At 44.5% G+C, this 20,653-nt stretch overlaps 1 pseudogene; it reads right to left on the reverse strand.

Annotated features, from left to right (window-relative positions):
• Positions 1–401: 401 nt before the first annotated feature.
• Positions 402–12,714, reverse strand: LOC138814100 (forkhead box protein O1-like; annotated as a pseudogene).
• Between the last annotated feature and the right edge of the window lie 7,939 nt (positions 12,715–20,653).

A 20,653-nucleotide genomic window follows, 5' to 3' on the forward strand; every position in this document is an offset into this window, starting at 1 on the left:
CCGACAAAACAAAACACAAATGAAAAAAGAAAACCAGCCCAGGCAGAAAAGTCCCAATGAGACTCTTATCTCCAATTAACCACTCAAAAACCAGATGTGGTGCTGTGGCTCAAGTGGCACAGCACTGGCTTTGAGCACAAAAACACTCAAGGAAGAGTGCCCAGGCCCTGAGTTCAAGCCTCACAACTGACAAAAAGAGATACTTATCAAATTTCTGGTATAATAAAAGCAGAGATTTGCAAAAGCATGACCTATTTTCCAGATTGGTGAGGAACAGTAACTGAGAAAAACCTCCTGAGCCATTATGTCTTTCATCAAAGAAAAGAGAACACAAGGAGAAATGGGCTACCTACCCCTCTCCTCCTACCCTCCACTCAGCTTCACTGTGATCACATAGCAGCTGGGCAATGTCTCCATTGAAGTGAAGATCACAGGGTATGTCACCCTAATGACAGGAACTGTAAGTTAAGTCATACCAAGAATGACACTAATTAAAACATCAAGGCAGAAAAGGAGATTTTCTTTTTTTGATCAGTCAAGGGGCTTGAACTCAGGGCCTGGGTGCTATCCCTGAGAACTTTTACACTCAAGACTAACACTCTACCACTTTCACAGTACTACTTCTGGCTTTTCTGGTGGTTAATTAGTAAGATTCTCACAGACTTTCCTTCCCAGGTTAGCTCTGAACCACAATCCTCAATTCTCACCTTCCTGAGTAGCTAGGATTACAGGTAAAAGCCACTAGCGCTGAGCTGAGATCTTTCTAGATCTCAAAGAACTATACATGGGCTGGGAATGTGGCTTGGTGGTACAGTGCTTGCCTTCCATGCATGAAGCCCTGGGTTCTATTTCTCAGAACCAAGTATACAGAAAAAGCCAGAAGTGCCACTGTGGCTCAAATGGTAGAGCGCTGGCCTTGAGCAAAAGAGAAGCTCAGGGACAGTGCCCAGCCCCTGAGTTCAAGCCCCAGGACTGGCAAAAAAAAAAAAAAATCTATACAATTAGTCTCGATAAGACTTCTGGAGACAATAGCAGTTTACAAATGAAGGGGTCTGTAAGGGGGTCATGAGACCCAACACCAGAGGTAGCACTCTCCTCTGAACCCAGGGAAGAACCTACCTGACAAAGTCAGAAGTGACAGGGATATTTGAATCAATTCACTTCTATCTCTCCTCCCTGAGGAAATAAGATCCTATACTTTTCCCTCCCAATCAGAACCAAGATGAAACACAAGGTAAAAGATGATGTTTTATATGGGGTCTCTCCACTTTCAGAGTGGAAAAAACAAAAAAAACAGATGGGACATAACTTTGAACTTCGCCAGATCTAGTAATACTATTATCATTTCTATAAAATTATATTGGCTAATAATAACCTATTCTTTCTCTGTTGATTTATTAGCCTGGCATCATTAACATTTATGCATGTGTGATGTCTGGGGTGTTCTGAAAGTTATTTTCTCCATGTGAAGGGTAGCACACACATCTAATAAAACCTCACAGTAGTTGGGCATTTAGGTCTAGTAAGTCTCCCACTCCCAGCAGGACACATATTAGCACCCATGCATGTGTACACACACACACACACACACACACACACACACACACACACACACACACACAATCAGCTAGGCATGGAGGCTCACACCTATAATCCTAGCTACTCAGAAAGCTAAAATATGAGGATTATCAAGGTTCCAAGCCAGCATAGGCAGGAAAGTTCATGAGACTCTTATCTCCAATTAAGCACCAAAAAAGCCATTCATGGAGCTGTGGCTCAGGTGGGTGAGCACTAACCTTGAGAACAAAAGCCCCTGGACTGGCACAAAACAAAAATCAAATGAAGCATACTAACTTACACTGGAGTCCATTCCATGGATCTCTGTATTTATACAGGACCATAAATGTATGCAGTTAGGTTTAGAGCCAAAGATGTAGGTCAATAGTGGAGTACTTGCTTAGGTGTGGATTTGGTCCCCAGAGGTACAAATCAAAGGAATAGTGTTTAATTTGGAAAACTGAAATTGCAACCCAATTTCAACAATTCCTCTTATTATAAAAGCAAAGATATAATCTGATAGAAAAATTTGGTCTATAGCAATATTATACAATATTCATCTATAACAATGTGCTACATGTATAGTGGTAGCTCAAATGACAACAAAAATCCTTCTGTCAGCCTTAGTGTGAAATCTACACAACCACCATTCAGAGAAATAGATATTTCCCCTATTTTCATGCCTGAATGCCCCACATGAGATAAACTGATGAAAAGAAGTTCAAGTGCAAATTCAGAAACATGACAGAATTTACTGAAACCACTAGGTATTTGGATAACTGTAAAATTATTTCATTGTTGCCAAAAGGTTGAACTTTTGCATAGGGTGGGGAAGGGGGATTCTTCTCCTTTTAAGGCCCAGTTCAATGACCAACACAGAACTTTATCCTTCTCTAAGCTACTTAATCCTTTCTGCTGTGTATCATAGTTTTTTTTTGGTGGTTCTTTTGGGGGGCTTTGTTTTCTTTTTTTGTTTGGTGTGTCCAGATCTACACTGGAGTCATAGTTTTAAATCTTTCAAAAGCAACAAGTACACTCTGTTAATAATAACCACTTAACAAAAGATACTTTGATCAACTATTGAAATTAAATCATCACAGATCCTTGCTTATAATACTACTTAAAACTAATTTCACACAACTTAAGACTCTGATAATTCTTAATATACAGGAAGCTGAAATATAAACCAAATTTGGTGGTATATACCTAAAATTCCAGCATTTTGGAGGCTAAGACAGGAGTATGACAAGTTTGAGGTCATATAGTTTCGTCTACCTAGCAAAGACTGAAAAAAGACAGAGATCAAAAGAGATGGGTAATGGGAGGAAGGGAAGGAAAAGGGTAAAAAGGGAGGGAGGGGGACAAGGAAGAACCAGTTTTCAAGTACAGTTTTTTTCCTAACCATATATTTATAATTTAAGTAAGAAGCCAAAACAAACATGTTACAGCTAAATTATAATATACATCAGTGTGAAGTAAGAGACTACCAGGCATTCTCTCAGAGAAGAAAAAACGTCTCTAAGCAAGACAGCCAAGGTTAGAACTTGAAGAACTAATTTGACCTTGCAGACTAAGGAAAATGTACACAATTTCCAGTAGGGGCAACGAGATGACCCCAATTTTTGGGAATAGTAGGGCCTATGCCTGAAATACATAATTTAGCCTAGAGGAATGGCTAAGGGCTAGGGAATTCCCAGCTAAGGGCTAGGAAGTCTCAAGAAACCCTGAGAAGGTAGCATTAACAAACTCAGGGGCAGTAACAAACTAAGTGCTAGAAGTGAAAACCAGGGGTGAAAACTAGGGCAGGGACTAACCAGACCTTTGACTCAACTGGGGACTGAGGATGGGAACCATATCTGAAGTAAGGGGGATTACAGTATGTTTAGATTTAAACATGTCTTATGTGAGGCCCAGGTGCCCTTCTACTAACAAGAGCACAGGGAGGTAGAATAAAACTGGGGAACAACAATCTACAATTAACCCAGAGATATACTTACAACTGCAAACAAGCCAAAGAAAAATAAGTGAACAGAGGCAGACTGAATAAGGGAAGGACCACGACAGCAGGTACAAGATGAGAAAAGATATCTCAAAGGTGCCAAAAGGGAAAGCTGAGACTCATTTCCCATTCCCACAATCTGCACCTCCCTCCAGACCTAGTGATTACTGACCACAGTGCCACTTTAGCAGTCACCAGAACCAAGACTGGACTAGGTCTACAGAAGCTAATCACAGGCATAGTACTGACTCAATTCCTTTCCCCTATAATTAATATGTACCGAAATAAAGAACACATAAAAATTTGCACACCACTCTACACACACATATATAGACACCTTTTTTTAAAAAACAGAATTTTGCTATATAGCAAAAGCTGGCATTAATTCAACTGCTTCAGTTTTCCAAGTGCTTAGATTACAGGAATACACTACTACACACTGCTAAACTTAGCTGTTACATAAGTAATGTGTTAAGGTACAACTTGTTTAAATGACATGAAACTGACTTGGAGATTTAGCTTTCCAACTGCATTAGGCTTAATATCAAAAGCCTGGGGCCAGGATGATGCTCAGTGACAAAGCACTTTCTAGCAAGAATAACATCATGGGTTTGATCTCCATGATCCCCCCGAGCACCTCCCCCCAAAAAAAGTCTGCTTTCCTACTTTCAGGTGTTGGCTCAAGTCAAGACTCAATGTTTGCAGTAAAGTCAAAAGCTCATAAACTACACACACCTGATTGGCATAAACAGCGATGCCAGTGTTGTATTTTCTTAAAAGACTGAACCATAAAAATTACTCATATACAGAAGTGCATTTTCATGTTTCATGTATTCCTTAGAAGGCAAATAACAATTTTTTTCTGCCAAGCATTTCTGGCCACTGAATTGATTTTTGTTAGTCCTTGTCAGCAGAGCTCTTTCCCACCTAAATGTGTTTGTATGTAATTGCCCATCAGAAAACAAGCCTTCACGCTCAGAGACACCAAAATAAACATTTTTCAAAGTCCATCTTGGTGTTCTACTTCACAATAGAGGAATAACACCAACTTCAGAACTCTGCATGCACCAAGAAAAATATTTACTGCTGAGTGCTGGTGGCTCTTTCCTGAAAGCATAGCTACTTACAAGGCTGAGATGTAAGGATCCTGGTACACAGACAAATCTAAGACTCTTATCTCAATTAACCAGCAAAAAGATGGAAGTGAAGGTGTGGTGCTTCAGTGATACAGCACGATCACTGAGTGAAAAAGTCAAGTCAAAGGCACAAGGTCCTGAGTTCAACCCCCCCAGTGCCAACACATATACACACACAAAAAGGTACTTATCTGGCACTAAGGGAAGTCCTGGGAGTTGGGGCAAGTCTCCACAGTTTGTTGCTATGAAAGACAAGTTGAGTCTTCAGCTGTAGGGAAAAAAAGGGACAAATCCCTGTCTTCCTTCCAAATGAAAACTCTGCTCTGCCCAATCACTATGAGGTTTACACTGCCTTCAAAAAGGATTCCTGGAAGCCCCAAAGCTATAGAAAGATAGCCAGCTAAATTCCCATGATGCCAGTGTCCTGGGTACTTTCCAAGGGCAGAGTGCTCCAGAAAAATGCAAATAGTTCAGGCTCTCCCAAAGAAATTCCAGGCAAATACTGAGCCGCTCTCTTAGAAAGTCTAAACAAAGGGGCTGGGAAGGTGGCTCAGTGGTAGAGTGCTTGCCTTGCATGCATGAGGCCCTCCCTGGGTTCGATTCCTCAGCACTACATAAGAAAAAAGAAAAAAGCCGGACTGTTCACAATAGCTAGGATTTGGAAACAACCCAGATGCCCCACCACAGATGAATGGATCCAAAAACTGTGGTATCTATACACAATGGAATATTATGCAACCATTAGAAATGACAAAATAATGGCATTTGCAGGGAAATGGATGGAGCTTGAAGGAATCATGTTGAGCGAGGTAAGCCAAGAGCAAAGAGACCAACGGTACATGGTCTCCCTGATAAGTGGATGCTAAATACAAAATGTTAGGTGATAACAACAAAACTAACAGGACTTAAGAAACAAAGAACTCCCACTCATCTGGTCGAACCACTACTAAATATCCCCATGCTGCTGATCACATGTATGGTGTATAAAATGTGAACACCGTTATATGTTATAGACTGTGATAGACAATTTGCTCCAGGAAAGTTAGAATGAACTTGTGACTTTAAATGAGCATCATTATTCCACAATACTGTGAAATTCGGGAAATTATGTAATCACTTAATCACAATCAAAAAAAAAAAAAAAAGAACCTCGGGGAAGGTAGGGAGGGAAGGTATGGTAGGGTGAAAACAATGGAGGGGGTAACAATGTTCAATAGGAAGTGTACTCATTACCTCACTCATGTAACTGTAACCCTCTGTATAGCATCTTTACAATAAAAATTAAAAAAAAAAAAAAAAGCCAGAAGTGGCACTGTGGCTCAAGTGGTAGAGCGCTAGCCTTGAGCTGAAGAAGAGCTGAGGGACAGCCCCCAGGCCCAGAGTTCAGGCCCCATGACCGGAACCAAAAAAAAAGTCTAAACAAAAAAACTGTTGTTGAGGAGCCAAATGAAGTTAGATGCACAAGGACAGGAAAAACATGTGTGGCCTACCAAACATTCTTGGACCACTGAGTATTCTTTGCCCTCAGTCCCACTTCATAGAAGATATTTTTGTGACATTGTTGTCTGCTAGCAACTTATAGGCTCCAGGCAACTCTGACTACATGAAGATGAAAATGCCTTCCCTTTCAGTATTCAATTAGTTGTCACTTAAACAAACAAAGTGGAAAAGGGGGCATATGCTCACCTGTAACTCTAGCACTAAGCAGCACTAGTTGGAGACCCAAGCCAGATGCCCATGGCTCATGGCTGTAATCCTAGCTACTCAGGAGGCTGAGATCTGAGAATCATGGTTCGAAGCCAGCCTGGGCAGAAAAGTCCCCATGAGATGAGAGCATCTCCAATTGACCACTCAAGAACCAGAAGTGGCACTGTGGCTCAAGTGGCAGAGTGCTAGACTTGAGCCAAAGACGCTCCAGGACAGAGCCTAGGGTCTGAACTGGTCCCACAACCAACAGTCCCTTCCCCGCCCCCCCCCCCCACCCTCCCCAAAAGGAAGTTTGATACCAGCCTGGGCTATACAGCAAGACTCTGACCCTCCTCCACTCCCACCCCACTCCCTCAAAAAAGAAAACAAGCTTACAGTTACCCCTCCCACCATCTCCCAGCCAAAATTTGATACAAAGCTATGGTATAAGACTAGGTATTTGTAATCCAACCTACCCCAGAGAGTGAGGCCTGGAGAATATCTGTTCAAAGTAAAGCCATGTAGAAAAATCTATAAGACTCCATCTCCAGTTAACCAGAAAAAAAATCCATCTAGACTAGGTATGGCTCACCAGCAATAAAGTACCAGCTGTGAGCTGGAAAACCACTGGAGAATGCAAAGTCTTGAGTTCAAGCCCCAGTATTGACTCGTGCGCACACATACATACACACACACACACACGTAGGTAAAATATTTTGAAGTATTCACATCTAGTGTCTTTTTTCTTTTTTTTTTTTTTTGGGGGGGGGGTCCTGAACTCTGGGCCTGGGCGCTGTCCCTCAGCTCTTCAGCCCAAGGCTGTCCCTCAGCTCTACCACTTGAGCCACAGCGCCACTTCTGGCTTTTTTTCTTTTTGTTTATGTGGTGCTGAGGAATCGAACCCAGGGCCTCAGGCATGCAAGGCAAGAGCTCTACCACTGAGCCACCTTCCCAGCCCGTCTTTTTTTTTTAAAATCAACCAGAACTCACTCTGTAGTCCTGGCTAGCCTCAAACACCATCCTCTGGCCTTACCTCTCTGAGTGTTGAGATTACAAGCATATACCAAAAGTTTCCAACAAAAACTTTCAGCCATAGGACATGTTCACAGCAACTCAGGTAACTTTCAACCTTTATTTAACAAGATATCACATCACACTTGCTTCCCTGCATAACCCCCACCCCCATCCATCTTTAATTTTCTTCATTCTCTCTTCCCAAAATATTATATTGAATTTTTTACCTGACTATATAAATGGTTGTCTTTAAGGCAATTTCTGGGACAAATTATTAGTAGAAAAGATACCTCTGTCCTATAAAGGAATCTCTGCATGACTGTGTTAAGCCAAAAGTGATTGTGTACCAAAAAAAAAAAAAAAAACGAACCCAGTATGGCTACTCATCTGCAGATTAAAAGCCCAGTATCATGAAATTTGTAAACATAAAATGCACTGCAGTGACCAAATTAAGGCAACTTTATTCCAAATTAAAGAACACCTGCACTACCTCATAATAAAATAGTCTAAAAGTCTTAACTGTTATAATCAAGGCATTCTTTTTGACTAAGTGGCCCAAATCCAAATGATACCAAAACAAAAAGCAAGCATCGACTCCAATCTGCCATTTAATTTTTTTAAAAAATCGGAGTGCACAATACTACTTCTCAAGTTTTAGAAAGCTTTCCATGTGACAAAACAAGTCATGGAAATCTAACACTGAGTTAGATTTAAAACATTCCGAGTTTTCCAGGTCTGAGGTTCCACTTTGTGTGCAACTTATAATTCTACCAATATTAAAACAAGTGCAAACACAGGCCTACAAACATGAATTGTAGAAGATACATCCCTCATTGCTTAACTATGTAAGGAATTACATTAGAAGAGTTTTTAGACACTGCTTTCCAACTACTCCATCCTATGCAAATGACTCCCAAATAAACACTCAGGCAGTCCTCGGGAAGTTGAGCACAAGAAAGTGTGTTTAATTGTAAAGATTCAGTCTAATTCCCTGTACTAAATCACAGGTAATATTCTGTTTCAAAGCAGCCTTCCTCCTCCCCCATCCTCAATCCTTAAAGCAGTTAAGTTTGGATTGGATTTTAGAACTTGATTATTTTTTTTTTTGTTAAAAGTCACAGTAAAAAATTATCCCATTTATTGGGATTGCTGAAATTGTAGAGCTTCTGCATGGCAAAGGACATAGCTAGCAAGATCAATAGAAAGCCCATGGATTGGGAGAAGATCTTCACTAGCCATACAACAGACAAGGGTCTCATATCTAAAATATTCTTGGAACTCAAAAAATTAAATCCCCCAACAACAAATCCTCAAAGAAACAACAGCCCAATAAATAAGTGGGCTAAAGACTTAAAGAGAAACTTCTCTGAAGAGGAAAGAAGGATGGCCAACAGACACATGAAGAAATGCTCAACCTCCCTAGCCATAAAAGAAATGCAAATCAAAACAACATTGAGATACCAGCTCACCCCAGTTAGAATGGCTAAAATCAAGAACTCTAATAACAACAGATGCTGGAGGGGATGTGGACACAAGGGAAACTTACTGCATTGTTGGTGGGAGTGTAAACTTGTTCAACAACTTTGGAAAGCAGTATGGAGGTTCCTCAAAAGACTCCACATAGAGCTCCCCTATGACCCAGCAATCCCACTTTTGGGCATTTACCCAAATGTTTACAAACAAGACCACACTAAAGCTACCAGCACGACTATGTTTATTGCAGCACTATTTACTATAGCTAAGATATGAAACCAACCCAGATGTCCCTCCAAAGATGAATGGATCAAGAAAATGTGGTATATATACACAATGGAATTCTATGCCTCCATCAGAAAGAATGACATTTGTTAGGAAATGGAAAGACTTGGAAAAAATTATATTAAGTGAAGTAAGCCAGGCTCAAAGAAACATAGGTCCCATGGTTTCCCTTATTTGCAATATCTAATATATGTCTGAGTCAAGCAGAAAAGGTCAGATAAGTGGATGTTAGGGAAATGAACCCTAAGATATGTATTCAAATGTTTTTTTCCTTTCATGTGATTGTTTCTAACACATTTATAAGATTATTTCTTTGTTGCTTTGTATGTCCCTCCCCCACAGTATAACCCCTGCTTTCATTGTATTTGATGTCGGTATAATTTGTGGAGGGGAAGGGGAAAAACAAGTCGTTTAAATAGGGATACAGGCCGATCCATTGCAACAATGAGATGTACAAATGCTTATGTCGAAAACGAACTTTACAACTTTGGTGCTGGGGGGGGGGAGCAGGGAGGATTGGGGTGGGGGCAGGGGGAGGATGGGAAGAGATGGGAAGGGGAAACAAAGGAGGAGGCTACAATGCTTGATAAGAAATATACTCAATATTTTGCCCATGTAATTGTAACCCCTCTGTACAGTATTTTCACAATAAAAAAAAGAAAATGAAATTTACAACTTTCATGGGGGGGTGAGGGGGGCAGGGAGGATTGGAGGGGCAGGGGGAGGATGGGAAGGGATGGGAAGGGGAAACAAAGGAGGAGGCTACAATGCTTGATAAGAAATGTACTCATTATCTTGCCCATGTAATTGTAACTCCTCTGTACAGTATTTTCACAATAAAAAAAATACATAAAAAATTATCCCATTTATGCATGTTCTAGGTAGAGGGAACCCATATGAGCTGAGAGTGAAACTTGGTTTTAACAAGTAACTCATTTTTATGAAAGCTCTAACCAGAAGACTAGTTATGAGTTTGAATGGTTCAGGCTGTTTCTTCTTAAAATATCCTTTTAGGGGCTAGGAAGGTAGCTCAGTGGTAGAGTCCTTGCCTTGCATGTCTGAGGCCCTAGGTTCAATTCCTCAGCACCACATAAGCAGAAGAAGCCAGAAGTAGCACTGTTGCTCAAGTGGTAGAGCGCTAGCTCTGAGCTGAAGAGCTGAGGTATAGCAGGCACAGAGTTTGGCCCCATGATCAAAAAAGAAAAAAAAAATTATCCTTTTAGTCAAACTGAAAACTTACTTGCTGTTTTGTAATTCGAACCAACTGACTTTCATTACACCAGAAACACCAACTCATTTAACAAAGGCAGTCCCTTCCCTCCCAAAGCCTTACTAAGGAAGGAAGGGCTTCAGGGCTTTGGGGAGCTTAGGCAGGTCCTCTAATTCCTGACACAGTCCTAACTTAATTCAGAGCACTCAGGGCTCTCTTAAGCAAAGTCTTAAATACAATTATATTTTCATTTCTTAAAAAGAATCAGTGGCCGGGCGCCAGTGGCTCACACCTGTAATCCTAACTACTCAGGAGGTTGAGATCTGAGGATGGCAGTTCAAAGCCAGCCGGGGCAGGAAAGTCCATGAGACTCTAATCTCCAATAAACCACTAGAAAACCGGGAGTGGATCTGTGGTTCAAGTGATAGAGCACTAGCTTTGAGCTGAAGACCTGAGGGTCAGTGCCCAGGCCAGGCCAGAGTTCAAGCCCCACGACCGACCATTAAAAAAAAAATCAAGCAGATCAAGGACCTAATGATAGGATATAACCTTAAAGACTTTTTTACTACAAAATTCTTGAAAAGAAAATGAAAGCATATTCCCAGTTTAAGAAAAATACCTTGACAATGCCATTTGAGAAGCAAAACTACAAATAACCCCCAAACATTACCTTTACCTTTAAAGTAAGGCACAGTCCAGCATGCTAAAGGAGGTTCATTTCCAAGGACTTGGAAGAATGGTCGCCCAGATGGACCAGGCACCGGCGTTGGGCAGGCATTGGTCATCCTTTCAGCACGGGTCTGAGAAGCTCACCTTGAGTTTGGCACACCTGGCCACTTGGGGGTGGGAAACAAACCAAAGCAAAATGTACATCATCCTCTAGAACCTGCACGGCTGGCCCAGACCGTCCCCCAGCCGTCACGTGACGCCGCCGGCCTGTCCCTCCACCTGTGGGGCTCATGCTGCAGGTGGAGGGTCTTCGAGGCCCTTCATTAAGCCCTTGTGGACCTGGCGCGGCAGAAAGGGCTCCATGTCTCAGGCTGGGGAGGAACGCACCATCGGTGGTCCGGGAGGGAAAGGCCACCCTCTCCGAATGAACCCCTCAATTTTTTTTAACCTGGCAAACTTTGCTGTCCTCACTGATGTCCCCTAACTTTGTTGGGGGACGGTCTGGGCCAAAAAAAAAAAAAAGCCCTTTTCCCAGTCCCACTTTAACTCCTCTGCGCGCGCGCGAACACACACACACACACACACACACACACACACACACACACACACACACACACACACACACACACCCGTAGTCCAGTGTCCCGCCTAATCCGGGCACGTCCCGCACTCCGGCCACTTCACGCCGCTGTCCCCGCAGACGCTGCTCCCTGGCCTTGCACGGCCAGGCGGGACACACCTGCATAGCCGCCCCTCGCCCGCCCCACCGCGCGTCCCCGGGGCCACTCACCTTCCAGCCCGCCGAACTGTTGCTGTCGCCCTTATCCTTGAAATAGGGCACGCTCTTGACCATCCACTCGTAGATCTGCGACAGCGTGAGTCTCTTCTCGGCCGAGCTCTCGATGGCCACAGGTTCCCCCAACTGCCCTTGCGCGGCTGTCCCGCGAGTGGCCCGGCGGCGGGTGGCACGGGCGGGTGCTGAGGCAGCGGCCCGGGCAGTGGGGGCTGTGGCGGCGCCGAGTGCAGGCAGCCCGCCTCCGGTCCCCGGAAGTCCCCGCACAAGCCCCGGAGGGAGACAGCGGCGGCCGCCACGGAGCCGGGCGCCTGCGGGAAGTCCTCGCTCTCCTCCAGCAAGCTCAGGTTGCTCATGAAGTCGGGGCTGACAGCGGCCGCGGAAGCCGACGGCAAGCCCGCTGGGGCGTCCGGGTTGGCGGCCGCCCCGCCCGACGGCGCCGGACTGGAGGTGGCCGAGTTGGACTGGCTAAACTCCGGCCTGGGCAGCGGCCAGGTGCACGAGCGCGGCCGGGACAGCGGCTCGAAGTCCGGGTCGATCTCCACCACCTGGGGCGCTTCGGCCATGGTGACCCCGCCCCTCCCCCCAGCCGCCAGAGAGCCAAGACGGGGGCGCAGCAGCCCGAAAAGAGATGGGTGGAGGGGAAGGGGTGGCTGAGGCGGTCCGAGATTTGGAGGGGAGCCCAGACGGGTGCCGCGAGCGGACGCAGGTCAGCAGCAGCAGGCTCGGCGGAGTGGAAGGACGAGCCCAGAACTTAACTTCGCGGCTCCATCAACATCCACGAACCTCCGGGTTCGCTGCGCCGACTCGGACGGATGGCGCCGGCTGCTCGGGGCTCAGCGGCCGCGCGATCGCAGCGCAGCTGCCTGTTGAATGTGGCGGCGGCGGCGGCTGCAACAACTACGCGGCCCCGACTTACGGGATCTGCTGCCCCCCTGCCCCCCTCCACACACCCGCGGCGACGCGGGCCCGCCGGCCGGCCCCGGACTGACATTGCGTTGACCAATAGGCGCTCTGTACCGCTGCCCAGATAGCCAATAAGCGGTGACCTGGGTGAGGGGGGGGGGTAGTGGGGTGTTTTTCTCTTTTTTTTTTTTGTCTCTTCTGCACGCACACTTTTTTTTTTCTGATCGCTCATTCTTTCCTGGTGATTCTCGAGTGTTTCTGGGAGTCTCTCGCCCTCTCAGTGTTTGGATTGCTAGGAGGCAAACCAGCGTGGAGGAGGCAGCGGCCACACTTTTTGTTTACTACCGAGGAGCAAAGCCCGAATATTCGCCTAGACCGAGGGGAACGGAAAGCGAATGTGCCGCCCACTTTGCCCCGAGCCTGGACGGGGCGCCGGGGCGCGGTGTGGGCCTCGCCGAATTCCACTCGGTCGCCCCCTCTTGGTGCCTCCCACGCTGTCTTTGCCGGACAACGTGGAAAAGTCTGTGGGTTTGTTTGTGCAGCGTGTTTTCCTCCCGCGGAGGTCGGTCCAGCCCGAGGGGCTGCGGTCAAGTCGCGGGAGGGGGCGCCTTCCCCGCCCCCGCGACGGAGCCCCGCGGTCCGCACCCCCGCGCAGAGCCTCCGGCACTCCGTGTGGTCGAGGGCTGATTGCCCGGACCCCCCACCGCAGTCCAAGCCCACCACCTGCCAGGTGCTGCTCCCCCGCCAGGAAGCCGGGAGAAGGGGCTCGGCCGGGGAAGAAGATCCTCCTTTCGCACCGACACGTGCATCTCTGTTTGCCGAGAACAGGAACAAGGAGGGTGGGAGTCAGTGACACCACCTTGTTATTCTATTACCCCTAACTAAGCTGAACGGGTTGCTTGTCGTTTCTTTTAATTTTGAATGAAAGTGATGAGGTGTTGAGTTAAAAAAACAAAAACGCCAAAGGAGATGAGATGTGGTCGTGGGGCACAGTTCTGTTCCACGCCCAGGTGTCTTTAGGCTGCTGGCTACATACGTCAGCCCACCCCCACCCCACCTGGGCTCTCTGTTCGAACGTCCTGTACACGATCTATGGGGCCAAAGGTAGGATGACAATGTCCCTTGTGTCTCCTGGAGAAGAAGACGACTTTACAGGTTTTGTTTTGTGTTCAGAGGGGAAATGTGGGAGACACGGTCTCCTATGCAGACAGTAGCGTTTAAAAAATATCCTGGCCAATACAGGTGGACCTGTTGCAACAATGAGAAGTACAAGTTGTCATGTAGAAAACGAACTTTACAACTTTGGTGGGGGGGGAAGGGGGGGAAGGAGAAGGATTGGGATTGGGGGGGAAGGGGGAGGCTGGGAAGGGATGTGAAGGGTAAACAAAGGAGGAGGCTGCAATGCTTGGTAAGAAATGTACGCATTATCCTGCCCATGTAATTGTAACCCCTCTGTACAGTATGTTCACAAATTAAATTTAAAAAAAAATATCCTGGCCAAAAAGATAGCATTCCATTTTTTTAAATCCCCTTTCTTTCTGACAAATAAATCCTCATATTTAAAAGTGACTTACCAGTTGGGCACCAACTGGTTTATGCCTATAATCCCAGCTACTCAGGAGGCTGAGACTTGAGAATCAGGCTTGAAGCCACAGCCTACACAATAAAGTCTAAAGTCCGTTCATTTTAATCTCCAATTAACCATTAAAAATCTGGAAATGGAGCTGTGGCTTAAATTTGAGTGCCGGCCTTGAGAAAAAAGTTAAAGGTCAGCACCCCAGGCCCTGAGTTCAGGACCTACTACTGACACAAAAATAAATAAATAAAAGTTGACTTACCAAGAAAGATAGGCCTCTTACTAAAGTTATAAAGATTTTAGAGGGATTTATTTCTTCCTCTCCGAGCTCACCATCATCTGCATAGTCCTGGCTCCTAGTTCTTTATAATCCATTTATCACTACAGCTTCCTGCTGATGGGGGGAGGGGAGAAAAGGGGAAGAGGGGAGAAGAGAGAAGACTGGAGGGGAGGGGAGGGAGGGGAGGGGATCCTAAACTGGACTGATACAGGGCAGATGCGGGGCTGAGCTACCACCTCTTCCTCTGGAGGTCTCTCACTTTTACTGTCAAACTTGTACAGGTTGGCCCTTCTTGCTAGCCACTAGGGGACTTCAGTAACAGATGATGAGCTTATAAGAAGGCTGCAGAGTCCAATTCTTGATTCTCCCTGTCTTTCCAGTTACACTCCCCACAAGTAGCCCTGCTTCAGTCAGCCCAACCTTATAAATAGGCGGTGCCAATGGATCATTTTTTTGGCAAAGGGAGCTAGTTGTGAATTTAGCCTTGCATTCATTTTTATTGTTTTTTTTTTTTACAGCCTCTATTGGAGGAGTGTATTTGGTTCAGGGAGTTTTCCTGTAGACTTTTCCAGAATCTTTGCAGATTCCTAGGCCACCCTGCCAAGCTTTTCTTCAGATACCACAGTGTGGGCTACAGTTTAGGCTCGGTTGAATACATGCTTAGCATGTGTGAGGCCAGCATTCACAAAAAAAAAAAAGCAATTTTTTAATGACATATTGCATATAAAATGGAGCCTGTACCATGAGTGTTCCTGACCTAGGTCAGATCATTCAAAATATATATTGAAACTCTTTTTCACATCTTCCCTATTGCACTGTGACATCTAAATATCAATGTATTAGATCTATTAACTTTGGGAGGGTTAATATATACCATTGGAAGTGGGGAGGACTGACAGGGTGAGTGAGGTTAAAAAAAAAAGTACTTTATTTGCCTGTAAGAGAATAAAACTGAAAACCGTTGCAATTGTTCTAAGAGGAGAGGCGAAAGTAAGGAAAGGAGAGAGAGAGATGGTGAGTTTGATCAAGATACATTGTATGCATGTATGGAAATATCACAAAGCCCCTTTGCGCAACTAATATGTGCTAATAAAAATTATAAAGAGGGCTGGGAATGTGGCTTAGTGGTAGCATGCTTGCTAGAGCAAAAGAAGCTCAAGGACAGTGTTCAGGCCCTCAGTTCAAGTTCAGCTCCAGGACCAGAGGAAAAAAAAATAATATATATATATACATAAAGATAATAAAAAAACTAGCAATATATAACACTTCTGCAAGGAATAACAGTGTAGAACTGTCATGTCATATGTCATATGTATGAAAGTACACAGCAAGAATTTGTAGATCTAAGACAGCGGGTATATATTTTCATAAATTTCAAAGACATAGCCCTTTATTTTTAGGCCACAAGGAATGTTAAAATTTAAAATATGACTTTATATCTGTATATCACCTTTATAATAATAATTAAAACAGATTTACAAAATTGAAAGTAAACTTAGACATTGCCTTGGTATTCTTTAACTTAGAGGTAGAAAAATAGGGAGAGAGACAGATGGGGGTTATGATTTGCACAAAGCTCCAGGCTAGAATTCTTTTTTTTCTTTGTTTTTGTTTTGTTTGTTTTGTTTTTGCCCGTCTTGGGGCTTGAACTCAAGGTCTGGGCACTGTCCCTGAGTTTCTTTTGCTCACGTTTAGCGCTCTACCACTTGAGCCAAATCGCCACTTCTGCTTTTTCTGTTCATGTGGTACTGAGGAATGGAACCCAGAGCTTCATACATGCTAGGAAAGCACTTAGTGGTAACTAAGCCACATTCCCAGCCCCTTGTTTTTTGCTTACTTATGAGTGTACTGGAGCTTGGATTGGGAACTAGGTCTTGAACCCAGGGCCTTGCACTCTTGCTTGGCTTTTTGCACCTAACTACTAAGCCAAGTAACCAGTTCAGGATTCTTGCTAGTTAATTGGAGATAAGTTTCTCAGATTTGTCTTCCCTGGCTGGCTTCCAACAGGAATCCTTTCATCTCAGCTCCAGGGTAGCTCAAATTATAGGCATGAGCCAGGAGGTGGGCCCCCAGTTTAGAACTCCAGTTTTATACTTATATATCAATAACCTTGTCGATTACACAGATAGAAAATTTTAAGTATCCTATAACATGAATGTATTTTATCATCATTAACTATGTAATACATTTCCTTCCAATCAAGCCAGAGATTATAGTAATGTTAATTAGTTGACCACTGAACTGAATGAAGGCTTGATTTAAAAGATTTGGAAAGCAGCCAGGTTCTGATGACTCATACCTGTAATCCTAGCTACTCAAGAGGCTGAGATCTGAAGATTTGGGGTTTTAAAAGCCTGCGTGGGGCAGAAAGTCCATGAGATTCTTTTTTTTTTTTTTTTCGGGGGGGGGGTGTCCAGTCTTTGGGCCTGAACTCTGGGCTTGGGCGCTGTCCCTCAGCTCTTCAGCTCAAGGCTAACGCTCTACCACTTGAGCCACAGCGCCACTTCTGGCTTTTTTCTTTTTGCTTATGTGGTGCTGAGGAATCAAACCCAGGGCCTCAGGCATGTAAGGCAAGCACTCTACCACTGAGCCACCTTCCCAGCTCTCCATGAGATTCTTTTTTTTTTTTTTTTTTTGTCGGTCGTGGGGCTTGAATTCTGGGCTTGGGCCCTGTCCCTCAGCTCTTCAGCTCAAGGCGAGCACTCTACCACTTGAGCTACAGCGCCACTTCCGGTTTTCTAGTGGTTTATTGGAGATAGGAGTCTCACAGTCTCTCCTGACCAGGCTGGCTTTGAACCGCGATCCTCAGATCTCAGCCTCCTGAGTAGCTAGGATTACAGGTGGGAGCCACCAGCACCCGGCTCTTTCTTTTGTGCCAGTACTGGACCTTGAACTCAGGGCCTGAGCACTGTGCCTCAGCTTTTTCACTCAAGACTGGTGCTCTAAACCACTTAATCCATGGATCTATTTCTGGCTTTTTGGTGGTTAATTAGAGATATGATTCTTACAGACTTTCCTGCCTGGGCTGGCTTCAAACCATGATCCTCAGATCTCAGCCTGAGTAGATAGGATTACAGGCTTGATCACCAATGCATATCTTTCATTTTCCTTTTCTTTTTTTGGGGGGGGGGGTCTGGTCATGGGGCCTGAACTCTGGGCCTGGGCACTGTCCCTCCGCTCTTCAGCTCAAGGCTAGTGCTCTACCACTTGAGCCACAGCGCCACTTCCGGCTTTTTTCTTTTTGCTTATGTGGTGCTGAGGAATCGAACCCAGGGCCTCTGGCATGCAAGGCATGCGCTCTACCACTGAGCCACCTTCCCAGCCCCCTTTTTTTTTTTCTTTCCCCTCCTCCCATCTTACCACCCTAGTTTATCTCATTACATCAGAGAAAGGGATTTGAATGTGATTGTAAACAGAACTAGGAGAATCAAGGATAGTACTGAAAGAACTAGAAAGAAGGTGCTGACATTTTGTAGTAACTAAGCATGTTGCTTAGTTTTTATCTGCCGATAAAAATCAATACAAAGTGGTAATGACTGTGTAGGGTACATGTGGTTTTAATATGATCCATAGAATCACTAGCTGTGTCAGGTGTAAAAAAACAGGAGGTAATAGCTACTCAGGAGGCTGAGAGCTGAGGATCACAGTTCAAAGCCAGCCTGGGCAGGAAAGTCCATGAGACTCTTATTTCCAATAAGCCACTAGAAAACTGAAAGCGCTGCTGTGGCTCAAGCAGTAGAGCATTCGCCTTGAGCTGAAGAGCTCAGAGACAATGCCCAAGCCCAGAGTTCAAGCCCCAGGACCGACAAAAACAAAAAACAGGAGGAAAAAGTTTATCGAATTTCAGAATTGGCTGATTCAGAGGGTCCACCCATAGGCAACATCTTCTGGACCAGAAAGTACACAGAGATGAACATGAGTATTTTATCAGAATATCAGATTTCTATTTTGTGATAAACAAGCCTTTAAATACATGAAAAAGTCTGTATTCTAAAGCTTAACATTTAAAAATGGGAATTTCTAATTAGCTGACCACTGATACAGTGCTGAAAGAAAAATTGATTTGTCTCCTATGATGCCATATGTACTTTAAATAGTTTTGTGTTTCAACAACAAACTGAAAAACAGAACATGTGACAGTTAGGTTGCATGCCTGAGTTATAGACAATTCCAACCTAAAAAAATTTTCCACAATCCAAGCAAGAGTCAGCTTTTTTCTTTTTTTCTTTCCAGTGCCAATCCTGGGGCTTGAACCAAGAACTCAGATGCTGATCCTGAGCTTTTTGTGTATGTGAGTGTGTGTGTGTGTGTGTGTGTGTGTGTATGTGTGTGTGTGTGTGTGTGTGTGTGTGTGTGTGTGTGTGTACTCAAGAGTAATGTTCTGTTCTACCACTTCCAGCTTTTTTAGTAATTAAATGGAGAATCGAGTCTCACACTTTATTGTCCCAGCTAACTTTGAACCATGATATTCAGATCTCAGCCTCCTGAGTAGCTAGGATTACAGGCATGAGCCACTGGCACCTGGCCATGATTTTTTGTTTGTTCTTCATTCAGTCACAGGTTTTGAACTAAAGGCCTGGGCACTGTCCCTGAGCTTTTTCATTCAAGGCTAGGACTCTACCACTTTGAGCCACAGCATAACTTCTGGTTTTATGGTTGTTAATTGGGGAACATTCAAGAATGTCTCAGGGACTTTTCTGGCCAGGCTGGCTTCAAACTGAAATCCTCAGATCTCAGGCTCCTGAGTAGCTAGCAGTACAGACATGATGCATCTGTGCCCAGCTCCCTGTCAAGATGTGTGTGTCCTCCCAAACAAGAGGATATACAGGGAGCTCATTTCCTCTTCTGTTTAATTCTACACTTTCAACCTTCATAAGATGCTGGGATTTCTCCAAAAGATTAGAAATCAACCAGAGGCCAATTGGATGGTTCAAAAAGTTTTCCCAGGGGCTGGGAAGGTGGCTCAGTGGTAGAGCACTTGCCTTGCACGCCCGAGGCCCTGGGTTCAATTCCTCAGCACCACATAAGCAAAAAGAAAAAAGCTGGAAGTGGCACTGTGGCTCAAGTGGTAGAGCGCTAGCCTTGAGCTGAAGAGTGGAGGGACACTGCCCAGGCCCAGAGTTCAGGCCCAACGACTGGACCCCCCCAAAAAAGAGAAGTTTTCCCAGAAAATTGACATTTAGAATTTTCTGAATCATTGTAAATAAAGCTCTACAGGAAACCAGTTCAGTTTATGATAATGAAAGGAAGCCTAGAGACAACATACATAATAATAATGCTTGTCTGCTGGTTTTTTTTGGGGGGGAGGGTGTATCCTGGGGTTTGAATTCTGGGCCTTCTAGGCAGGCTTTACAGTGAACCACACCTCCAGCCTGCTTCCTTATATTTGCATAACAGGGAAGGAGTACTGGTGAGCCTTTAGCACTAACACAAGTAAAGGATCAGCTTCAGACTACTTACTCCAAGAGCAACCAGCTTTTGGGGAGTGGATGGCTTACCTAGAACTTTTTGTATCCTGAATAAAAGCACATCAAACTCAGCGCTACAGCCATCTTGAGCTCTGTCTGCACCAAAAAGAGTAATTCAGAAGCTTGGAGTTAGAACAAATAAACACATATTTTTGCAGTTCAAATAGTGCACCTTATCCCAATAATATTTAAGCCAGCTCCATTGCCATACCTACTAGGACTGGTCAAACCACAGCTGGGGGAGGAGGGGTACAGGAGGAATGAAGGAGGGAGGAAAGGGGTGATTTGATCTGGGAACATTGTATGCATGTATGTTTTACAAGGAAGTGCCTTGTAAAACTAATATATGCTAATACAAATATTTTTGAAGGAACCAGAAGGCTTACTTTCATGAGGCAAATAAGCAAAATTAAAAAATACAACTGTATTTCTCTCTGTTTTGACATTGGCCTCCGAGTAAATTGGAGAGTGTCCCCCTCTACTGCCCAGTGAGCAAAAACTATTACAGCAATTTTTTTTCAGGCAATTTTAGAACAACTGCAGGAATGCAGTGGGATTAAGAATCCATGTCTCCTAAAAAGCATGAATAAAACATCATCTA

The sequence above is a fragment of the Dipodomys merriami genome, unplaced genomic scaffold, assembly GCF_024711535.1.
Source record: "Dipodomys merriami isolate MVZ:Mamm:240054 unplaced genomic scaffold, mDipMer1.0.p SCAF_6, whole genome shotgun sequence".
NCBI classification, from domain to species: Eukaryota; Metazoa; Chordata; class Mammalia; order Rodentia; family Heteromyidae; genus Dipodomys; species Dipodomys merriami.